Source organism: Caretta caretta, chromosome 20 (assembly GCF_965140235.1).
Source record: "Caretta caretta isolate rCarCar2 chromosome 20, rCarCar1.hap1, whole genome shotgun sequence".
NCBI lineage: Eukaryota > Metazoa > Chordata > Testudines > Cheloniidae > Caretta > Caretta caretta.
The window spans coordinates 14,931,347-14,954,650 of NC_134225.1; the positions used below are offsets into that span (position 1 = coordinate 14,931,347).

A 23,304-nucleotide genomic window follows, 5' to 3' on the forward strand; every position below is an offset into this window, starting at 1 on the left:
CGTATCCGACACCCACACCCACACAGCCTGGAAGTTGGTTACCCTCCCGAAATGCTGCGAGACCCAAAAAGTAGAAGCAACCTGCTATCAGGATTGTCCATTAAATTATGGTTATTTTGTTTGCAATGACTAGATACAGTTTGGCTTACTTCTGGGGCGTGCATGCAGCAAAACGTCTGTCTGGCTTCTCTGAAATCCCCCAAAACCAGTTCCCCTGAAGTACCTATAAATATTTAAAGAAGACCCAATAAAGTGTTTACTCGCAGGTTTGCTTTGCATTAGCTAGGTCATGACCCCAAGTTTGGACAGCAGGACAAAGGAGCTTTGACTAGGGTCTTGAAGTTTCGTGTTAGGGAACGGCATAATCCCAAAGTTATTGTTTGAACCAGCAGGTTAATTTACTTGTTTGGCAACAGTTCTGAAGTCTGGACGTATAACTTTATCCAGCCCATGTCTCTAGCCTCATCAAGGACTACTTAGACTCCTCTTTTATTAAAGTATCCAGATTAGATGATTGTTAAAGCGTTACAATTTACTTCCAGTTAGAATCCAAGAAGGTTTTTTTTAAAGGGTCTAAACTGCATAATAACAAATAATCCCCTAAAATCCTATGCTAAGGAAGATACCTTCTCTACACTTTCCAGACTATGGAGGTCCTGGCAGGTAAAAAATTCGATACCTCCACGCGCCATGTTTATTTCAATGCTTAAATACAGCTATCCTGGTTTGTAGACTACTTCCAATAAATTGGGGGACGGAGGAGGCTGAGGGGAAACAAACAAACAAACAAACAAAAATCCGGAAGTCAGTGGCCAACCCCCATTGACCTCGCTGACTCAAACTCAAGTCCGAGGGGTCTCTGGTGCAGAGGCTATACCTCACTAACTCATTTTAATTTAACAATTAAGGTTTGGAAAGAGAATAGTCTGGCTTGATCCTTGGACAGTTTTCCCAACTGTAAGCATGTAAAATAAAGCCTATGGTGTCTATGAGACGATGTTGACTGTAGATAGAGAATTATTCTGCCAGCACCCTGTTTGAAAGAGTACACTAGCCGTGTTCTGATTGGTTTTTTTAAGCTTTGGTTTAGATTCTTTTCCTTCTTAAAACCAAAGGAACAGATGGTAAAGCTGAATTTAAAGTTGTATAAACTTCACCTCAGTGCTAGAATGCCGTTTGCATGGGCCTCTATGGGCACTGAATGTATAAAGTTTGCTCTTGATAACAATATTTATATTTTCAGTATACAGAACTGACCCTGGGTGTATATACAGCGAGATAGCTTTGTAAAAGGGGCATGAGCCTGAAATGGGCTAAATATTTTAAGGACTTGGTTTTAAAGAGACCTGACTTCTTCATGGGCATATTTAATAAGGGAAATGTTTATTACAAAAAAAAATGCTGATGATGTGAAGGAAAAAAGGCAAATGAGAAGGTAATCCCCCCCCCCCCCATTTGTAAAAACAACAACCTCTCAAGTAGTTTATTTCAGATTTTGATTCTCTCTCTTTTCACAAAACTAGAGCTGCTTTCAGGGGAGAGAAACACAGGTGGAAAAGTGGGACTAGCATTGCTGTATGGGAAGAAAATGACCCGTGATTTGTATAGCAATGGCTTGATGCTACTGAGTGGCTTCTTTACCTTGACGATGTGCCTTTTTATGGTGAATGTTTTAATATCAAGTTTACTATATACATCTTGGGTGGCATAAATCGACCGATACCTACACATGTAGTGGCCCCATGCTGGTCATCCTAACCTTTCCTTTCCTCTCCAAGGATTTTCAGAGATTTAGAAAATGCTGCACGGGCTTTGCTGTTACTGTCCGCTCCACTCGTGAAGAAACACAGCATTGCGAAGTGTTTATACTCCCCGGCGCGAAACATCAAGACCTGTAATTTTTTTTAATCTAAACAGTTCTTCTCTCTATCTGGAAACCATCTTTCTGGGTACGAAGAAACTTTTTTCCTAATATGGGTAGAAAAGTCTTAGAACCAGCAGCATAAAGACTATTGTGAAGATAAACCTCCAGTGTAAGTGTGTGCTTGTGTGCCTGCATGTCTGCTGTGTTTGTGTGTGCATGCCTCTCTGTGTTTGTGTGAGTGTATGTCTGTGTGCATCTGTGTGTGTGTGTGTGTTTGTGAGTGCCTCTGGGTGTTTAGGAGTGTTTGTGTGCCTGAATTTGTGTATGTGTTGTGTGTATATGTCTGTGTGTGTGAGTCTGTGTGTTTTTGTGAGTGCCTCTGGGTGTTTTGGAATGTTTGTGTGCCGGACTTTGTGTATGTGCTGTCTCTCTCTCTCTCTCTCTCTCTCTCTCTCTCTCTCTCTGTGTGTGTTTGTGTGTGTTTTTGTGAGTGCCTCTGGGTGTTTTGGAATGTTTGTGTGCCGGACTTTGTGTATGTGCTGTGTGTATCTCTCTCTCTGTGTGTGTGTGTGTGTGTGTGTGTGTTTGTGTGTGTTTTTGTGAGTGCATCTGGGTGTTTAGGAGTGTTTGTGTGCCGGACTTTGTGTATGTGCTGTGTGTATCTCTCTCTCTCTCTCTCTCTCTCTCTCTCTCTCTCTTTCTCTCTCTGCTCTCTCTCTCTCTCTCTCTCTCTCTGTGTGTGTGTGTGTGTTTGTGAGTGCCTCTGGGTGTTTAGGAGTGTTTATGTGCCTGACTTTGGGTATGTGCTGTGTGTATGTGTCTGTCTCTATGTGTGTGTGTGTTTGGGAGTGTGCATGTGTATGTCTGTGTCTATGGGTGTGTGTTTGTGTTTGTACGTGTACATCGGAGGGTGTCACAGAACAGAGCCAAGGTTTGGCCTGACCATTGTAAAGAGGGAATTCCTTGAAAGACTTCACATGGGTATCTGGCAGAGGCAAGCTGTAAATCCAACTGTTTTATAGCCCTGGCAGCAGATGGTTTAAAGCGCACTTTCCCCCTTTGGATCACTGTTTATCACAGAACTTCTAGGCCTGCAATCTATCGACCTTTTATTCTTGGGGTGGTGAGCTGTTTTGTTTTGGTTTTAGTCTTTCCATTTGATTGCTAACCCTTTTATCAAATGGCTTCTTTTAAGATCTTTACCCTAAAACAGCCCTTCGTGGTCACTGCGGATGGCGATTAACTCTGGCAAGGGATTGCCTTCTTCTTTCCCTGCTTTCCATATTTGCAAATTAAGTGCTCCTGTGATTCGATCAGACCTTCATTACCAGGGGGAGAGGAGCATTTTGAGGAGGGGGAGGGGAGAGGGACGGGTGTGGGTACATAAAGTCACATTAGTTTCTGTGGGGTGAGCAACCCTGGCTGACGTGTTATGAAACAGCTTTAACGTGCTGTGTCGATACCCTCCCTAACCCATCCATCCTCCTTCGGCTAGCCCTCTCTTTTGTTGGCAGAGCTGGGACGAACCCCACCCTTGTAAATAGAATCCATGTGGCCAAAAGAATCCGAGGCGTTTTGCCTTTGGGGTTAATAGGGGAAGGCGGTGGCTGTTTTATGCCCCTATCCTGTCAATCCGTGGCTGGTATGCATGGCAGAACCGTCTCTATTGCTCGCTCTTTTAAAGCTTTAGCATATGCCAGGCATGTTTGGAGAGCAAGGCTTGGAGATAGCTCAGGCTTATTAGGTTAAATCGTGCGTGTGTGTGTGTGAGAGAGAGAGAGAGTGAGAGAGAGAGATTGTGGAGTCAAATTTAATTCCATTGTTTCTTATCAAAAGGTTCCTTTGGAAGATCTAGAAAAAGCCCCAACAAGTAACCAACAAACAAAATAATAACACTGTCTCTTCACGTTTATTTCCTTGTAACATATGGGGCTCTTCGGCTGCGCTGTATCCATCACCGCTTCTCTTTCATTCTGATAACTGAGAGCGATTTTCATAACGACTTGCAAGAGGGTTGTAAAGAATTATGGGCGCTCAGCAGAGTCCTCCGGTGAACTGTTGGCAAGTGTCACTTTGCAAGCTGACACCCCCAAGCTGAACAGTAAACGCGAGGCTCTGCTGTTCGATTGCAGTTCTCCAAGTCTGCGTGAGCCGTACGCGATATATATATATATAAAGCAAGACTGTTAGAAACAAATACCCAATTCATGTAAACAAGGCACTCGTGGCCTCAGTCACCACGACAATTAGAATCCGTAGCGTCTGAACGCACACCCTGCTCTCTGGGAGAGGTTGATATGGTTAGTGGGAGTGCTAAAACCCTACGAGGCATACAATATTTATCTTGGTTAACCCTGGTGCTTTTATTAACCTTGGTGCTTCCAAGGACTCTGACCCCCCCCCCCCCCCCTCAAATTAATCGAACTGGACAAGAACAGAATTGTTGTAGATTTCACAGCTGATGTTTCTGTTCAAATACTTGGAAAAGGGGAGGGGGGGGGGGAACAACCCAACAACCCGACTTTATAATAATTATAATAAAAGCTTCAAATCTAGCTGGGGTTCTTCTATCGAGAAAATAAACACAAGCAACTATCCCAGTGTTTGCACCTACCCGTTCAAGAGCAAAGTGATTATATGCGCATTATGAGCACTTTACTCTCATAAAGTTAACTTAAGACAGGTCACTTTCTTCCGAGAAGCAGCCAAGGGAAATGCGAGCGTAGAGAAATCTACGATGGAATCACTTAAAATCTAAAATCTTCGGAGAAAAGGCAAAATGCATGGCCATCTATATGGGCTAAAATACACACACACAAGAACAGAAGAGAGAGTTGTTTTCCTATTAAAAATCTGCTGGATGCTCCCCCCCCCCCAAAAAAAAGAAAAGAAAAGGGGGGGGGCTGCATTCATTTGTATGATTCACTGCTGTTTAAATAATAATGTGGTCTTGACAAAAAATGGACCCCATTGCCAATTTTCTCTTCTCACCCAGATAGAGCGAAATGATACTATCTCTGTATTTACAGTTCAATGGCTTGAATACTTAATTTAGTCTATTTTTCGGAACACTTCGTATACCCATAAATCTGCCAGGCTTTCTCTGTTACAATGCCATCAAATAAAGAGGACATTGACTTCCAGAGCAGGTACGGTCCAAATAACTAACAAAGATAATCTATAAAACTGATTTGGAAGGCACAAGATGAGATGAGTTCCTTAAGTCTAATCACTCCGACACTATAAACAAATGGCTAACCTTCGGAAATTAAGTTTGGTTTAATAACCTTTCATAAACAGACTTCTGTCTTGGTGGCTGCAGAAATTATCCTGACTGGGCATTTCACTCAGCACATAATACAGTAGGGACTGGGGAGAGGTTTCCTGCACTCTGTGATTGTATGGGGGGTCCGCATCTGGGCCAAGAGCTTGGCTTTACTTAGGCAAGTAAAACCATTGAAGTCAAGGTTTACTCTTCTTGTGAGCAGGATTTGTGAGCAGGATTTGGCTCCAAATATATATCCATCTGTGAAAGAAAGAAAGAAAGAAAGAAAGAAAGAAAGAAAGAAAGAAAGAAAGAAAGAAAGAAAGAAAGAAAGAAAGAAAGAAAGAAAGTAATTTCCCCATTCAGAAACAAGAAATTCCCTTGTATAGTAAAAAGAAAAGGAGTACTTGTGGCACCTTAGAGACTAACCAATGTATAGTGTGACTGCTTGTGAATAAAGAGTCATGGTGGCTGTTACCTTACCCCTTTAACTCTAGACATGATTTCAATCTATTGAGCACCAAAAGAGTAACATGTAGCTTTTCCATGAGCAACTCCCTGGGAATTAGATCCAAGCAGCCAGATCCTGGATTCAGCTATGTGCCGAAGTATACCAAACAAAGGGGTGCTTATTTCAAAGGCATGAACATGCATAATGGTCAGATGTTTCCCTTTAGCCCCTGTGTTTTTGTGTATGACTGTGTATGTGTTGGAGATGACTCTCAAAAGCTTGCATCATACAGAACTTAGTCCTGGGAGATGGAAAGAACCCCTTCAATCTGGGGCCCTAAACAGTGGTGTTCTGCTTAGGATATAGCTTCCTGTTGGTCAGTGGTGATCTGTGAAATGGGTTTTTTTTTATTTTAGTCCTGCCAGATCTGCCCTAACCCAAAGGTCTGAATTTAAACAAGCCTTGAATGAGGGCCAGCCGAAGATGACACTTGAATGTTGCAACTTCACTACTGGCATTCTTCCAAAAACAATTTCTTCATCATCTCAAGTTTCAACAAGGCCTCTCTTCTCCCCCACCCCACCCTTAGATAGGAGAGGGTGGGGGTGGAGGGACTCTTCTCTTTGAATGAGATGAGTACTGTCCTAGGAAGAGCCAGAGATGCTGTGGTGAGCTCTTCCCCAGTCCGGGGCTTTGTCCCGCTGAATACATTAAACAAGGGCACCCAGAGGTCATGCACTAGCGGAGCAAGCTCCATGCTTCTAAACAAGCCCATTTCCACTGGTGTCAGAGCTCACCACTTCAGGATGGGGGAGGTGGGACTGAGGCTGCAGTACAGGCCTCTAAGTACAGTGAGGAGGCAGGGCTGTGGGGTGGTAGATTTTGCCCTCCAGGCTTCAGGGTTGGCATCAAGTGGTAGGTCCTGCATGAAGGCAAATTTGCACTCCTGGCTTAGGTGACGACATCTCCACTGAAGTCAAAGGGAGGTTGCTAGGAATGGCTCAGGTTCAGGTGCTAGATCAATACATTGAAATGGCTATTGGTATTTTCCTGTCCCATACACAGCTTGCCTAGATGCTTCCCACCTCACAACCAGACAACTGTGTCCTCTTTGTTGCATGTAGAACCCTTTATTGCAAACTCTTACAGGGCAAAAGCTCATCTAAGTACCGCAAGATCAGTGTCTAAATGCAGCTGCACACACCTGTGGTTGTGTATAATATGGGGTAGATAGGTGCCTCAGTGTGTTTGTGTATGGGCATGTGTGTGTTTTGGTACTTGTGTATGTTTTGTGTATAGAATATGTATTTGAGTATGGTGCATATGTGTGTATGGTATATTGGTGTCTGTGTGGGTGTTTGTATATGTTATGTATGTATATTTTTGTGTATATGTGTGTTTATGTTTGGTTTATGTATGAGTGTGCCTGTGAGATATATATGTATATGGGTTTATGTATATGTGTGGGGAGGTGTATGTGTGTAAGAACATAAGAATGGCAATACTGGGTCAGACCAAAAGTCCATCTAGCCCAGTATCCTGTCTTCGGACAGCAGTCAATGCCATGTGCTTCAGAGGGAGTGATCAGAAAAGATAATTATCAAGTGTCAGATTTCAGAGTAACAGCCGTGTTAGTCTGTATTTGCAAAAAGAAAAGGAGTATTTGTGGCACCTTAGAGACTAACCAGGTTAGTCTCTAAGTTGCCACAAGTACTTCTTTTCTTTTTACGAATTATCAAGTGATCCATCCCCTGTCGCCCATTCCCAGCTTCTGGCAAATACAGGCTAAGGACACCAATAGCCATTGATGGACCTATCTTCCATGAATTTATCTAGTTCTTTTTTGAACCCTGTTATAGTCCTAGCCTTCACAACCTCCTCAGGCAAGGAGTTCCACAGGTTGACTGTATGTTGCATGAAGAAATACTTCCTTTTGTTTGTTTTAAACCTGCTGCCTATTAATTTAATTTGGTGACCCCTAGTTCTTGTGTTATAAGGAGTAAATAACACTTCCTTATTTACTTTTTCCACACCAGTCATGATTTTATAGACCTCTATCATATCCCCCCTTAGTCATCTCTTTTCCAAGCTGAAAAGTCCCAGTCTTATTAATCTCTCCTCCTATGGAAGCTGTTCCATACCCCTTCATCATTTTGTTGCTCTTTTCTGAACCTTTTCCAACTTTGAGATTCTTTTCTGAGATATATATTTGAGATGTATATTTATTTATGGTCCACGGGTATGAATGTTTGTGCTGGTGTCTGCAAATGTTTTGAGTATGTGTGTGTATTTGTGTTCGATGTATATGGGTAAGCGTATGTGTTTTGTAAGTATGTGAATGTGTGTATTTGCTTATGATATATGTGTGCATATTTGTGTTTGTGTGTTCATGAGTATGTGTGCATGGTCTAGATGTGTGTGTCTGGTGAGTGTATGCTTTTGGTATGAGTGTGTGAGTGTGTGTGTGTGATTGTATTTGTGTAGTGATGAGAGTTTGTGTGTGGAGGTGTGTGGTAAGTTTAGGCAGGCAATGTGGGAAGCAGGTAAATAATTTTGTCTCCATTTCAAAGTAATGTTTAACACTAAAGTTACCATCTAACTATACATTTCCATAAAGCTCCATTTCCGACATATGCCTTTCCTATGGAATTTATGTCAAAAGGACCCTGAAAGCAAAACTACCTGTATGGGCTGACACACTAGCCAGGCAGGGGGTCAGTTCTCTGTGCATGGGAGAAAAATAATTAACCCAAATCCTAATGAGATTGAACCAAACCGTAAAACTGTATAAACATCCAGACTACTGGGGACAACACCTTTGATCTCTGGGCCCTTTCACTGAAATTTACCATTAACCTCTTTGATGCACTTTTTCAAAGATGTGGTAATTTCGGGGTGAAACCCTGGAGCCATTGAAATCAGTGGGAGTATTTTGCCATTGACTTCAATGGTGCCAGGATTCACCCCCTTATATTTTGCAGATGTTTGGGACCATTAGATTGACAAGTGCTTATGCAGCCGGTTTGATTAAGGAAAGAGAAAGGCAGCATTCCTCAGCTAATGTAAATCCACATAAATCCAATGGAGCAATGCTGATTTCCAGCGACTCCCATTCTGTATTGAAGACTGCTCGTATAGAATTGGATTTATTTTACTTGAAGTTAAAAAAAAATCCAGAATATCTCTTCCCCCCCCCCCCAATTATTACAGGACAAGGCACCGCTTGTTTGCAGTGTTGTAGCCGTGTAGGCCCCAGGATATGAGAGAGACAAGGTGCGGGAGGTCATATCTTTTATTGGACGAACTTTTGTTGGTGAAAGAGACAAGCTTTGCAGCTCCACAGAGCTCATCTTCAGGTTTCGTGGAGCCCGAAAGCGAGTCTCTTCCACCAACAGAAGTAGGTCCAGTAAAAGATATGACTTCACCCACCTTCTCTCACTCAAAACACCATTTGTCCGAGATATTCTATTCACTTATGGATGGGGGAGTTGTTTTTAATGTAGTCAGTATTTGCTGGAATCGTCTGGAAATCAGAGGGGAAGAACAAGTGAATTAATTGAGTTCATCGTGTTGAATGGTGAAACAAAAGACATGCAGACATTTATTGTTATTAATATTGTTTCTGGTGGTGTTGTGCTGGGCACGGTACAAATCCACAGTGAGAGACCGTTCCAAACAGTTTACAGTCTCAATAGACAAGAGGATAGGAGGGGAAACTGAGGCACGAGGCGGTGGTATCACTGGGCTGTTTGGCTGAACAGTGGCTGCAGGATAGAACCCGACATTTCTGTGAAAATAATATCATTGACCTTGATTCGGCAAAGCGCTGAGGCACTTGCTTAAATCTCATTGATCAAGCACCCGATCAGAATTAAGCACCAGCTTAAGTGTTTTACACCTACTTAAGGGTAAACCCACACTTATGTTCTTTGTTTTATCAGATCCTTAGAGAGCTAAGGCAGCAGGTAGGTGACATTGCCTTGGCAAACACATTTCAGCTAGGCATGCCTCAAGCCATTTGACCCCCAAAGTCAGCTCATGCTAAGAAAATATCCAGGGTTCTAAAGAATGGATGGGGAAAAAATGAAATACCTGGAAAGCAGGATACATTTTTAACATTCATGTCACAGCATTTACCCCTCCCCGATACACCTACAGACTGAGCGTGGAGAGTAAAAGAAATACAAGGAAAGTAGAAATACTAGGAGGTCGAGAATGCCTGCACTAGAAAGTTACACACCAAAATAACTTAGCAAATGTAGCGTCCCCAGCCAAGCGTTGATCTCTTTAAGAGCTGGAGCCAAGGATGCAGTAAACTTGGATGATAAAAAATTAGTATGTAAAATAACAGAGTGAAATACAATTTCCCCGACTACCACTTTCCTTTCATTACCCTTTGACTGGCTGGGACTTTAAAAGCTTTACCTCACCCATTTTCTTTAACTGCTTCATGATCCAGACCTAATGAATTTGCTTTGCTACCAATAAATCAGAATCAATGTTTTCTCTTCAATGTTGTATTCCTAATTTCTTGAGGAGAGTCACCAAAAAGGTGCGGCTGCCTGAAGTTAGCAAATTAACACGCTATTATTAGCAACCAGCAGACTTTGTAATGTTACAGTGCTCCGTGGGTTTTGCAGCTGGAAGGGTTTGCAAATTACAGATGATATTAACTGTTTGCTGGGTCCTTTGAAATGTGGAGCACTGCAAGATTTTTAAACTGTGCTGTCTATATTTGAAGCTGCTAAACAAACAACAGCGATTATTTCCCCCATGGGGACCATAGCAGAGGGGCCGCGGTGCCCTTTGATTAAAAGTAACTTCAGTGGAACAGAATATGGTGATCCTTAGAAATTGCTTCCTGACATTTTCCTGCCTCAGTGGAATCTGATCAATACAGTATGTATGATGAGATTCGTTGATTTCCCACATCTGTTTCCATAGCTGTCTTAGAAACGCCATGGATGCTATAGATATGTGTTGTTGTTCTTTGTGTGTGTGAGAGAGACAGAGAAAGAGTGTGTGTGTGTGTGTGTGTGTGTGTGTGTGTGAGAGAGAGAGAGAGAGAGAGAGAGAGAGAGAGAGAGAGATCTACTGGTTATTTTCCCCTCCAAAGGCTAAGTGGGAAGGAACATGCAACATACCATATCAAAGAATGGCATTTGTAATTCTCCTTGTGCGTGGAAACCGAATTTGCTGAGTGTGCATTTTCTTTTCTTTCTTTTTTCCTTCTGTGCCAAAGCTGGTTACTGATGTATCCTCTCCATGACTTCTTGCTGCTTGGCTCCCATTCAGATCCTGCACTGAAGGCATTTATCATTTTACATCACAAGGTGGCTCCTCGATTTAACTTCAGAACCGGTTCTCTAGGGAATATTTAGGGCATATGTAGTGTGTTGCTGTGGGGGGAGGGACGACTAGCCACCTTTTTTTTTTTGTTATCTTTTTGTAAAACACATGGACAAAAACACCCCACTCCACTGTCCAATATAAACAAATTACTTTTATATTCCCATGAAAACAACTCCCACAGGATCATAATTTCCTGGGACACAGGGGGGATTTAAAAGAAGGTAAATGCATCCAAAAGAAATAAATTGGGCATCAGATCAGATCTGTTTATGGAAATAAAACAATAACATTCTGTGACGGCGCAAGTTTGCTGTGAAAATGGGCCCAGGAACAAATACAGCAACACTACCGTTTATTGAATTGAAAAATGGTCTTTAATGAGCACAAGCACGTAAGGAGGGGAGAAAACCGGTTTCCATCGGCTTCAAAACTTTGATCAGGGGCGAGTGGCTGTGAAGGAGGAGATTTTTTGGCAGAATATACACTTCATTTCTTGCAAAGAAATTAGCAGAATTAGCAAGCTATGCAATTTTTATTTTATTTTATTTTTTTACCGTCAAAGATCCCAGCACTCATCCCTACACATCCTTTACAAGGAGCAGAGGAATGACTTGAGCGGAGAATTCTGGATCACGGGAGCAGAGATAGCCCCACCGAGTTCCATCCAGTGCCTTAGGGCAACAGACTCGTGTCCTCTGGTCCAGAGTTCCCCCCTGCCCTGTAGTCCAGACCTTGAGAGGAGAGGGGAGACTTCTCTACTCCGGATGCTCTGAAGCAAGAGACTCTACCTCGCTGGAAGTGTCCGGAGTGCAGAGAAGACTGTGAGGTATTTAAGGCTCTCCAGACAATTGCTCATTCTGTAGTGAGTTATTACGCTGCTGAGCCAAAGGTCATTAGAAAGGATAAGGGCAGCCATAAAACCGGCACAACTCCATGCTTTTCCTATAGAGATTATCATTATTGGCTTATTAATACACGATAATTTTGAATTATACACTGCAATAAATAGGAGAGGGTTGACTTGTGGCTTTAAATATTTTATGAATCTCAAAGCGAACATTTTAAGCAACACCATGTGCCTCCAAATCATTAGAAGGACTCAACTTTCTTTTCTGGTCCAATTTTTTTTCCCTTCAAATAACAAAATAGAAGTGGTTTAAAGAGCAATCGAATGGAAGTTTGCAACATCTGAGAAGGGGAAAATAAGTGTATTTAGGAAGCTCCAAAAATAATTTATTTGGTGATCACTCCCTGACTGAAATTCTGAAATCAGATATTGTGATGCAGAAGAAAAAAAGAGAGAGAAATCACTCTATGGTTGCATTCAAAATGCAATTTGCAAGACACTCTGTCATTCCAAAACTCGGAGGCGATTTCAGTGTTAAAGCCACCCTTTGATCACCCACTGCTAGGAGGAACGAAACGAAAATAAATAGATGAGCTGCCCCCTCGCTTTTTAATTCTAAGAATACAAGGAGTAGCGTGTGCCAACGCTAATCAAATTTTAAAATAAACACCCCCATTCTGGAATATTTTGGTATGTTTTCCGATTCAATAATATCAAAGATCAGATTTCTAATTTATATATTGCTTTCTGACATTTAAGAGCCCTGGTGATGAAATATATCCTTTCAAATGCCTCCAAGCACCATAACTCTGCCAAAACACAAAGTTCATTCAGGGAAAAACCAATAATAAGAACAATAACAGTAAGTAGAAACTTAAACAATATTTTAAATTCAAGCTCTCGTGCATCAATTCTTCAGTTAACTCCCCTCCTCCCCCCCCCCCCCCACACCTTTCACTGAAATATATTGTAGGGGCCTCACTGGGTAGAAAATAATATCCAGACTGACTTTTATGTGACACAAATAAACTTAACGGTCACGAAAGTATGTTAGTAAAACTGTACATATGTACTCGACAGCGAAGGTAACATTCAGACACGGACTGGCCTGCAGAGATCCAGAAATACAGTGTCTAGCCAACAAAATATTCAGTATGTTGAATTATATGCTTAAATCACATCATTTAGGGGAAAGCGTATTTTTAAAAAATCTTAATTAAAATAGAATTATTTCTTGCACAAATAAATCTGACAGTTAACATACATATTTTCCCCGCACCCGTCCTAACTTCATTTCCCTCAACCCAAAGTATTTGCGTCAAAATTATTCTTCCAATAGTAAATCTTCTTCTACAGATGAACAGTATATAGAACAGTAACTTTCCTATAAGTTTGCAATCTTCACTGTACACAACCCTCCCCAGAGCGAATCCTGCACCAAAATACTAGAGATTTAATATATTTTAAAAATACATTCACATAAAAAAATTACCACACTTTCTGGCCTTTCCTCTAGAAAGCGATCATATAAAAATACCTTTAGCACAGCAATCATAAATATTGTCCTCTTTTAAAAACAAGCATTTCCTCTTATTTCACCATCTTCTTCCAAGCAATACGCACTCTTTTGGCCGGCACAAGAATAATTTAATCAACAAAGTCGAATCCGAACCTAGGGGGGGGAAATAATACAAAGTTAGCTTCTTAGCTCTACTCAGGGGACGCAGTATCTTCATTGTTCCTTTGTTAGAGTTTGCATCAGCGCGAGAGAAACATCTCTTTCCCCCAAAAAGAAACTTTTTTTCCCACCCACTCTCTTTTGCTTGGGCTCTGAATCCAATCATTCTTCATCATCTTGCTGTAGGAGTTGGAACTCTGCTTAGCTTTCTACAGAGTCGTGTGTGTGTGTGTGTGTGTGTGTGTGTGTGTGTGTGTGTGTTCAGCCGCTGTCCCCTTGACTGTGGCATGGGCAAAGAAATAACACAGATACAACCCACAACACGAGTATTTTAGGAAAAGTTGCAGACTTGGTCGGAATCTCTCTCCTATAACCCGGGCTTTTAAAAAGACTCCTTGATGTACTAAGTGATGCAGAGACTAGGTTTTTTTTTTTCCTTCCCCCTCCTTGTTTACAGCTACAGAAGGCAAAAGAGTCATAAATCTTAGGGCAGCCTACAGAGACAAGTACATTTGTATGCATCGTTAGAACTAGCTAATACCTAAACCCATTAGCAGACCGTGTAGCGTTCGAGTTTCCGGTGTACATTAACTTACAGTTAAATTCTGGAGGAAAGGGCATTGTGAATTAACATAAACTATATCCATCATATAGTTTGTCATATTAGATTAGTCAGCCATGGATTTTTGTGTGTGTGCGTGTTAAACTTTTTTTTTTAAGCCTTCCAGCGCTGTGTTAATTTCAGACAAGGGGTTGCCTTTTTTGCATAAATGACATAAATCATATATCAGGATCTTTTAAAAGAAGTACAGGCACCCCAATTACTGTGCATATTAAACAAGAAATCGCAGTGATGTGGGGGAGAGTGAAATCAAGAAATGTCAATGAGGAGACTGGACCAAGAAAAGAAAGACTCTCTATCTATCTATCTATCTATCTATCTATCTATCTATCTATCTATCTATCTATCTATCCTGGCCAGTCTCTCTCTATCTCTCTCTCAACAAGAAAGAAAAGTCCTTCATTAACAAGAAGGTGGGGTGGGCTTCAGAAAAGAAATGGATCCTTTAAGGCAACACACACTGGAACCTAATGGTGGAAAGGGCCAAATTATGAGACCAACACACAAGCAAAACGGTATTATCATTATTTTTTTTTGTAAATTCCTTTCACCGTTAGTCGATGGATTCCATTGCACAAAAAAGACTTTTTTCCCTGAGATCCATTATGGTGCCTATTTCCTTCCACTAATCAATGCTTTTGTGTCTTCTTTCCACTTGCCCTAGCTCCCCATCTTTGCTGTCATGACGCTGGGTTTGTTCACATATTGCTGCTGACAGCCCCCCCCCCCTTCACCTCCTCCCCACTGCACCATCATAATCTGCACCATAGACATAATGCCATCCCCACCTTTGCTATGAAAAATCCCCACTTGCTTCGCCTATATGGACAGATTCCCCCTCCCTCTTTCTTCCACCCTCTCTCGCCCCCAGATCCCCCCTCCCCCGGTTTGGGTTGCACATAGATTATCTGAACTTTTGTTGTTCGCTTTTTCTCCTTCGCCCGTGAAAGCGTTAAAGGTAAGGGACTGGCACTCGCGTCCAACAGCAGGCTTTTGTAAGGATGATTTATTGCCTCAATCTTGGTTCACCCAGAGTTCACATGGATTTGCTGCTGCTGAGGGCTAAAAGATGGTCTCCCTTGACAAGTGTGACTATTGGAAATGCCTCTTTTCTCTCCCTCTCTCGCCCCCTCTCTCTGCTGGGCTTCTAAAGTGTAAAATGGTTTATAACTGAGAATGAGACTGGAGTGTTTTGCGTGTGTGTGTGTTATACACCATTATGTGTTTGCCTGAATATCATTGCAAAGCCAACACGATCTGCATGGGAAGTCTGAACCTGTGACAGAGCCCAACTTTAAAAAGAAGAAGAATACCCGCACATATCTTTCTTTTCTTTTTTTTTTTTTTTTAAATTGGGATCTGTGCCCAATCAAAAGTAGCAGACTTCCCATGCAGGTCGTGTTGGCTTTGCAATGATGTTCAGACAAAAGGCTGGTTTCAGAGGAACAGCCGTGTTAGTCTGTATTCGCAAAAAGAAAAGGAGTACTTGTGGCACCTTAGAGACTAACCAATTTATTTGAGCATGAGCTTTCGTGAGCCACAGCTCACTTCATCTGTGGCTCACGAAAGCTCATGCTCAAATAAATTGGTTAGTCTCTAAGGTGCCACAAGTACTCCTTTTCTTTAGACAAAAGGCTCTTATTGCTTTTAGATGCACACACACACACACACACACACACACACTCACTGTAGAAGTTATGGCATCATGTCTGTGTGAGAATGAGATTTCCAACCCTTTGGGGGGGGGGGTGGAGGAGGAATTGTTACTAATCTGGACTGTGATGGGGGTTAGTGCGGTTAATCTGGGTGTGATGAGCCTGAGAGCCCTGTATCTCTTTATTTCAGAGAAATTACTATCAGTTAACAACAACAGCAAATCCACTCTTCTTCCTTCTCCCCCTCCCCCTTGGTTTAAAACAAGTAAAATAATTTATTAAATGCATCGAGGTCTTAAACTCCTGCAGACACATCAACCATAGATTACACAACGTGACCTGCCTTCCAATGCTCCTTATCCCCCACACACACCAAAAAGAGGGGAGGGAACAAAGGGACACCCAATCCCCTTTTATAAAGCACCTCTTTCTACCACCCACCCCCCTTGATATTTGCAGTGGAAACGTTATTTTTCTATATCGAAATTTGTTTGTACTTTGAACATTTGCCTGTAAAATAACCCTTGTGGTAATACTAATAAGATGCAAATTTTATAGAGAGCTAATCGCTTTTTCTTAATTTATGCTTCAAGGAAATGAGGGGCTTTATCTAAAAACGTTTAAAAATAGAGCCAGCCAGGTGCATGAACTGTTTGGTATTTCTAACTATCCCCTTCATCTGTCTCTGTATATCTAGATGGGTATGGGTGTTGTGTGTGTATAGAGAGAAATTATATATAGTATAGACTATATATATGTATGACTCTTATGTATCTAGATGTATTTGGGTGTATACACACATAGCAGCTATATATAATATAGATCACATATATTTATGTCTCTATATCTAGATATATGTGAGTGAACTTGTATGATTGTGTTTATTTATAATCATAGACTACATATAAAGTTTTATATACCTAGCATAGATTATGTATGTTTATGTCCATATATCTAGATGTGTATGTGTGCTTTTGTGTATGTTTTGTGTGTGCATATAATCACAGGCTATATACAGAGGTATGTATGGGGTAGAGACTGTATATATCTCTATATATCCAGATGTATATGCCTGGTTGTATGTATATATATAGTCAGAGACTATGCAGAAAGGCTAGATATACACTATATATCATATATATCTTCATTTTACTCAAAGCCATTTGGAAGCAATTTTATATGTTTGTACTTTTCTAAAACGTTTTTAGTGACTGGCTTAATCTGTCAAAGCTGTGGAAGAATCACTAGAAAGGTGATAGAAATATTTTCAATGATATATAAATGAACAACCCAGACTAGGCTAACTTCTCCTGCTTATTGATAACATCAGTCCTATTCAGGTGAAGTTTTATTACTGGAAAAAATAATGAAGCATTAACGCGATTTCAATATTTTTAATTTGCCTCAGCTAAATCTTTAGCAAAGAGGTTGAATCTGGATTTCTACAGAAATTAATTTTCAGGATTTATTTTTAAAATATTTGATGCTCAACTTGACTTTTTTCATCTGTTAAATTAATCCCTTACTTTGACCCAAACCATAATTATATTCACTTCTGATAAATAATTCATGCCTATCTCTTACCTTTGGACTGCCCTGTCTTCAAAACAAGCTCAGATAGGAGTCTTGAAAAATAGAGTTAAATATAATGTAATAGAATCAAAACGGAATGATTTTTCTTAAAGTAGACATGTTTTAACCCGGGATTAAAAAAAGTGAATGAGCTATGTTTCTTTAACAATTATCCAGCCAGAGACGGTTTAGTTAAACTCTCCATAGTGCAAACACCAGAAATGCAAATATTCCTAATAATAAATTTGTAAGGAATCCATAATGGTGGTGGATACATTGATCAGTTCCTTAAACTGTATAGCTAGTCTGGAGGTAGATAATTAAATAAACAAATCACAATAAAACACATTAATTTAGTATGTTTTAACTGATGGTGTCTGAAGAGAAAGACAGAGAGTTGCTAGGTCAAATTCATCGCTAGTGTAACTCCAGTGACTTCAACAGATTTACACCCCAGGGCTCAAAGACTAAATTTAGCTCAGTGTCGTGTAAATCAGCCGGATTTAAATGAAACTTTAAGCAGCTAATGAAATATACCAGAAGCCGAGGAATCACAAGGATATGCTGCAGTGTAAATATGTTTTCAATAAACACAGGGTCCTTACAAATCCGGAATCGTTTAGATGCGACTGGGATGTCTTTTGAATGGGTAATCTGAACTGCACTCACTACTCTGGCTATTCTCCCAGCCAATCCACCGCCCCCCTCCCCCACTTTTATTTCCCCCTTTAAATACCCCCATCTGAAGGCTATCGGATTTCCACACCGCACACACTTGCCATTTCTGTAGGGCTGACCTAGTTAATGGTTGATGTTGATTAATTTTTATTTATTTATTGGAGTTTGCTTTCAGTTTAGTCGTGGCTCAGTCAAAAATCTAAGGGCTCATTACATCCCCCTGCCTAGCACGCTAGATACTTCGCAGCGCAATTTAAATTTGCGCCCAGGTGAGTGTTCCTAAGGCTTCGTCCCGCAAAGGCCTGAGTGCTTTCGACTCCCCCTGACTTTCCTACGAATTGAAACACTAGACCCTGCCTAGGTTCGAGCCCCTCCTCATCTAGTCCGGGGCCTATTTCTGCCTGTATACGTGAGGGCAGAATTTGGCCTGACTTCAGCCATTCTTTACTTTGCGGGATTTTGTTTTTGCGCTTATGTTTCTATACAACACTCCCGCCGTATTTAAGACTTTGATATATATATAGGGGGACACCGCCTGTATATAGGTGCACAGTACTCAAGCAGCATCAGCAAGTGATATTACATCACATGCAAACAAACAGACCAGAGAGACTTTCGTCTTGAACTTTTGCTGGGTGGAAAGAAGGAAAAGTTACACACCGGATACATTTCCCAGTCCACTTTGTGGTGGGGGCTGGGGTGCAAAATGCTGAACAGAGTGAGATCGCTTTGTAAACAGGACAGCAATCCCACGTGTTCTTTCCACTCAACCTGGGCATAGACATTTTCTCTCGGGACATATGAGAGAGCGTGAGAGAGAGAGAGAGAGAGAGAGAGAGAGAGAGCGATATTTCTGATCCTTTGGAAGTCTTCCACCATACAAGGGAGAGAAAAACAGAAGATCTTTATCCTGTTCCTTTCTGAAACAAGGGGCAAATTAAACTGGCAACATTGAAAAGGTGTGGTGTATGTTCAGGAAAGTTTGCAGGACCGTGAAAAGAGAGAGAGAGAGAGAGAGAGAGAGAGAGAGAGAGAGAGAGAGGGAATAGCTAGAATCCGCATCCTTAGCAGCCCCAATCAACTTGTTTGTAATTGTATCTGGCATTTTAACTACAGCCTCTTCCCCCGTCATACAGAGATCTGACACTAAACGTCTGATCCATTTAAAACAAACGAGATTTGTGGGGGATTTCCAGTCATAAATAACCCAAACAGCCTCTCTCGGTTGATTTTACCATCCGGGCTGCTTTGTTAGTTGAGATTGGTTGGTCTGTTCTAGGCACACAGTTAACGATGGAAGGGGTCGATCACTGGCTGGGACACATGTACTTTAGCGGAGGGTCTCCTCCAAAGTTACAACCGAGATGCCGCGAAGGCAGAGAAATCATGGCCCCGATGAAGTCAATGGCAAAACTTTCCTTGGCCTCTTTAGCGCCAGGATTCTACCCGCGCTGCTGAGCTATGGGAGAGTGGCAGGGACCACACCCGTCCATCTCCTGCCCTTTCCGGGATGGGGCTTGCAACTGAGGTTAGAACAGGAGGTGTCTTTGAAACGCCTTTAATGAGACTCCGAGACAACAACAATTATAATTATAATTATTCCTTGTAGTTGCTAATTTCGATTTATCTTCCAGGGCTCTTTTGTATGCCTGTCATTGCCTGTATAAGCTAATGGTTTTGCCAATAGTCCTTGCTTGTCTCTTCCCAAAGAAAATCGTTGGGCTTTAAACAAGAACTCCCGACTGCAAAACTCCCGGACTTTGCCCTAAGAGGAGCGAGGACAGGGGAAGACACTGGAAAACGTCTACGGTTAATCTCCATAAACTACTAAAAATAAAGATGCGATTATAAACACACATTGCACTGACCAGGGGCCAAGCATTTCTTCAGCAAACGTTATGATGTTTACATGAAACAAGCCATTACACCCAGCACATGCATCAATAGCTTATTTCAAATAAAGACCTACATTGCACCATGACTGCCTCCATCATGCCACCTAAGCACCCGAGATAATCTGTTGTGTGTTAAACAAGATTTAAGATCTGCTGTCCCCAGGGCAAGGCTTCTCTCTCTCTCTCTCTCTCTCTCTCACACACACACACACACACACACACACACCCCACCAATCATGGAGGTGATCAAAAAGGTGCAAAGCCAGAGGACATCATTGGTTGGATCCTCAAGTTATTGTAGGCTGTTTTTTTGAAATTTAAATTAATTTTATTTTTTATCAGCAGGTTTGGGCCCTTTATGCGCAGGATGGCTGATGAGAGATGTTCTTAAGTGACCTGGGTATGTTGGTTTAGAACGTTTGCTCTTGAGTTCTAACTCTGGTGGAATCTTCCTCAGAAGAAGCCATTGGAGATCTGCCCATGACTGTGATCCACTGCGTCCCTCTCCTGTATTGAGTTAAAGATATCCAGTCCCCTTTCTTCCCCACCCCAGCAGCGAGAAGAAACTGGAGATGCAAAAAGCTGCCCAAGACCATAGACTTTTGGAGGCTGTCTTTCCTAAGGTCCCATTAGCATGGGGTGTCAGTCAGCAGCCTCTCCCATCTCTAAAGGGACACCAGCCTCACTGCTGCCTGAAGCCAGAAACATCCACAACTTTGTCAACAAGCCACAGACTTGCCTTGCAGGGCTTCAACAGGACTCTGGGGCACATGGATGATCATATCTCACAACTAGCCCTCAAGGTTCCAGTTGTCTCATCAGCCATTCCATGTGGCCTCCCCAAAAAGGCATTCAGAGCAGAAGCTTTCTGGACCAATGTCCAATCCGAACAATGATGGTACCAGCAGAGCTCACCCCCAAACAGGACACAACTCCAAGCAAAAAAACCACAACTACTTCCTGCAGGTATGTTCCATCTGATCCCAATAAAGCTTTCTTTTTACAGTGTGTGCATTGTAGAGGCAATGGGTTTCTTAGCAACTCCAAATGAGTGGTCACCAATAGCCCTTTGATAGAATTTTAAACAACTGTATAAATACTCATGACTTACTCCAGAGAATTTTGCCCTGCGTGGTTGATGTTTGTTCTCACAAGGTTATGAAAACAATGCCCGGTGCTAGAAACGAATTTTAATCCAATAATCATAAATTCTGCATACTTTCTTGTCCTAATTTCTTGTCCATTGCATTCTGATGCAACTTTGTTTATTTGTTCATTGAGAGACCAACAAAACAGACAGAGAGAGAGGGATGGATGGAGGGGTAGAGGGGATGGTAGGATGGATGGATATAAAATTACCTAGGCAGACATATGAAAAGAGAGAAAGAAAGAAAGAAAGATATATGTAAAATGACATGGATAAAAAGATTGATGTAAAGTTACCTAGACCGAGAGAGATTAAATTAGAAAGAAAGAAAGAAAGAAAGAAAGAAAGAAAGAAAGAAAGAAAGAAAGAAAGAAAACCAGCATATATCACAACTTTGGGTAATAACAACACTTTGAAATTGTCTGCACAGGTTCTATTGGAGCTTGTTAAAAATCCAGACTTTTAGCTGAGTTTGGATATTGTCTATCCACTAACGGGACATTTCAAATGATTGCAGCCAGTTTATTGCTTGCAGTTATGTTACTGTCAACTGCTTCAAAGTTCAGATGTTGTACGGTGTGTGGGATGGGCGGGGGGGAGGGGAGGCTGCTGCAAGGGCAGGAGCGGATGAGATGGTGTGGCCTTTTATTTTCTAGGTCCCTGCTGAGGCCAGCACGCTTTATACCAATGCCCAGCTGGAGAAAGAATTCCATGTTATCAGGTATCCCTGCTGACAGTGGAGCGTGAGATTGGCTCAGCTGCTCAACCTCAAGCTCTGGTTCCAGATTCGAAGGATGAAGGACAACAGAAGAGAGGGAACTGAGAACCTGTCCCCTAGCAGCTGGGTGGGTAGGATGTGCCCAGGCGCCAGTCCTACATCAAGGCCCAAGGAGATGTGCGGGTTGACAGCCCGTCTCTGACAGCCCTTGTGCAGCTGTCCTGGAAGTTGGATCCTCCTCTGTCTCTGCAAGGGAAGTGTCATTACGAATCCCCCTAATCTGCAAAGGAGCTGGAGTGAGAAAATTACCTGGAAAACATGCCTGGGGCCAGCTCACTCTTCAGCCACAGCTACGCTATAAACTTGGACCACAGCTGTGCTGCTCAAATTCCCAGCCAGTGCTACCTTGGGGCCCTGTAACCCCCATCTCACTTAAACAGACTTAAACACACATCCTGCACTTCAGGGAAGTTCTCCGGAACTGCAGTTCTTGTGCATCTGTGAGGGCTCTCTGCCACGGAAACCAAGCTGGGAAAATTGCTACAGTCCTATTATGTCATTAAAAAACAAAAACCAAAACAAAATAGAAAAAACCTCTAAGTGTAACCAACAGTATCCTTTGATTTCCTCACCCCCTCTATTCCCAATTACCTCCTGCTTATTAAATTGTACAGAGATCTGTGCATAAGGCATCTAGGAACTGGTGTGTGCATATAACCCAGCCAATAACAGGACAAGTTCTGTGTGAGCTTATAACTCGCTCCATGTATTTTATTAAAGTTGATTTTACTCAGCTGCTTACCAGTGACTTTGTCGGGTACAAAGGTGTCAATAGCTACCCTTTAAATATCCTTACAATCCTTAAACTTCCTCCAAGCCTAGGGCAACATTTTTTGAAAAACAACTCTTGATTTTATCTACCTCACTTTCTGGGGGGCGTATCTTAAAAGGAGTCTGATTTTCAGAAAGGGTTGAGCTCCCATCCTCTGCAAATTAGGCAGCCAGAGATTTTCTCATGAGGGTGGTTTTTCCTTTAACCCCTCACATTCCCCCTACCTGGAAAGAACATAGCTGCGGCACTTCTATTAGCCAGTGGGTTATTGTTTGATAAGCAAATGTAGATGTAAACATGTTTGAACCCACTCAAAATTTGACCCTGCAATAAGTTAGCTTCTCACTGTAATTTACACATTTTTTTTTTCTTTTTAAGAGAGATCAGTTGGCTCTTGGCATAGTTTACTGTATTGTTGTGGTATTCAAAATAAAGAGGCCTTTTAAAAACAGTGCTGGGCGATTTTCTTGGCTCGTCTGGGTTGGTTTTCTCCAGGAACACTGTTCTGTTGTTCTTAAAATCACTTTGCCATCTTGTAGTTTACTAGGGGTTGGGCTTCACCCTTCTCTCACCCCCATTAATCACTGAGACAGCACTTACTTCAGTAGGCCCCCAGACCTTTTCATCTCCCAGTTAGTATGCAGCTCCGGAGCCCTGCCTGCTTGTGCACTTTTTTATAATGGCCCCTGCCTTCCCTTGAAACTCACCCATTCCTCAGGACGGAAGGT

At 41.8% G+C, this 23,304-nt stretch overlaps 2 long non-coding RNA genes across 2 annotated transcripts in view; one reads left to right on the top strand and one right to left on the bottom strand.

Annotated features, from left to right (window-relative positions):
• Window positions 1-23,027, top strand: part of LOC125627614 (uncharacterized) — a 69,087-nt gene extending 46,060 nt beyond the window's left edge. The window contains exons 3-4 of the long non-coding RNA XR_007354063.2: window positions 20,222-20,845; window positions 21,683-23,027. This is a non-coding gene — a long non-coding RNA (uncharacterized LOC125627614). The remainder of the gene's footprint in view (window positions 1-20,221; window positions 20,846-21,682) is intronic.
• Window positions 11,284-14,087, bottom strand: LOC142069615 (uncharacterized). The gene is made up of 2 exons (XR_012665542.1): window positions 13,589-14,087; window positions 11,284-13,451 (listed from the first exon to the last, which is right to left on the bottom strand). It is a non-coding gene; the product is annotated as an uncharacterized LOC142069615 (long non-coding RNA).
• Window positions 23,028-23,304: the final 277 nt, after the last annotated feature.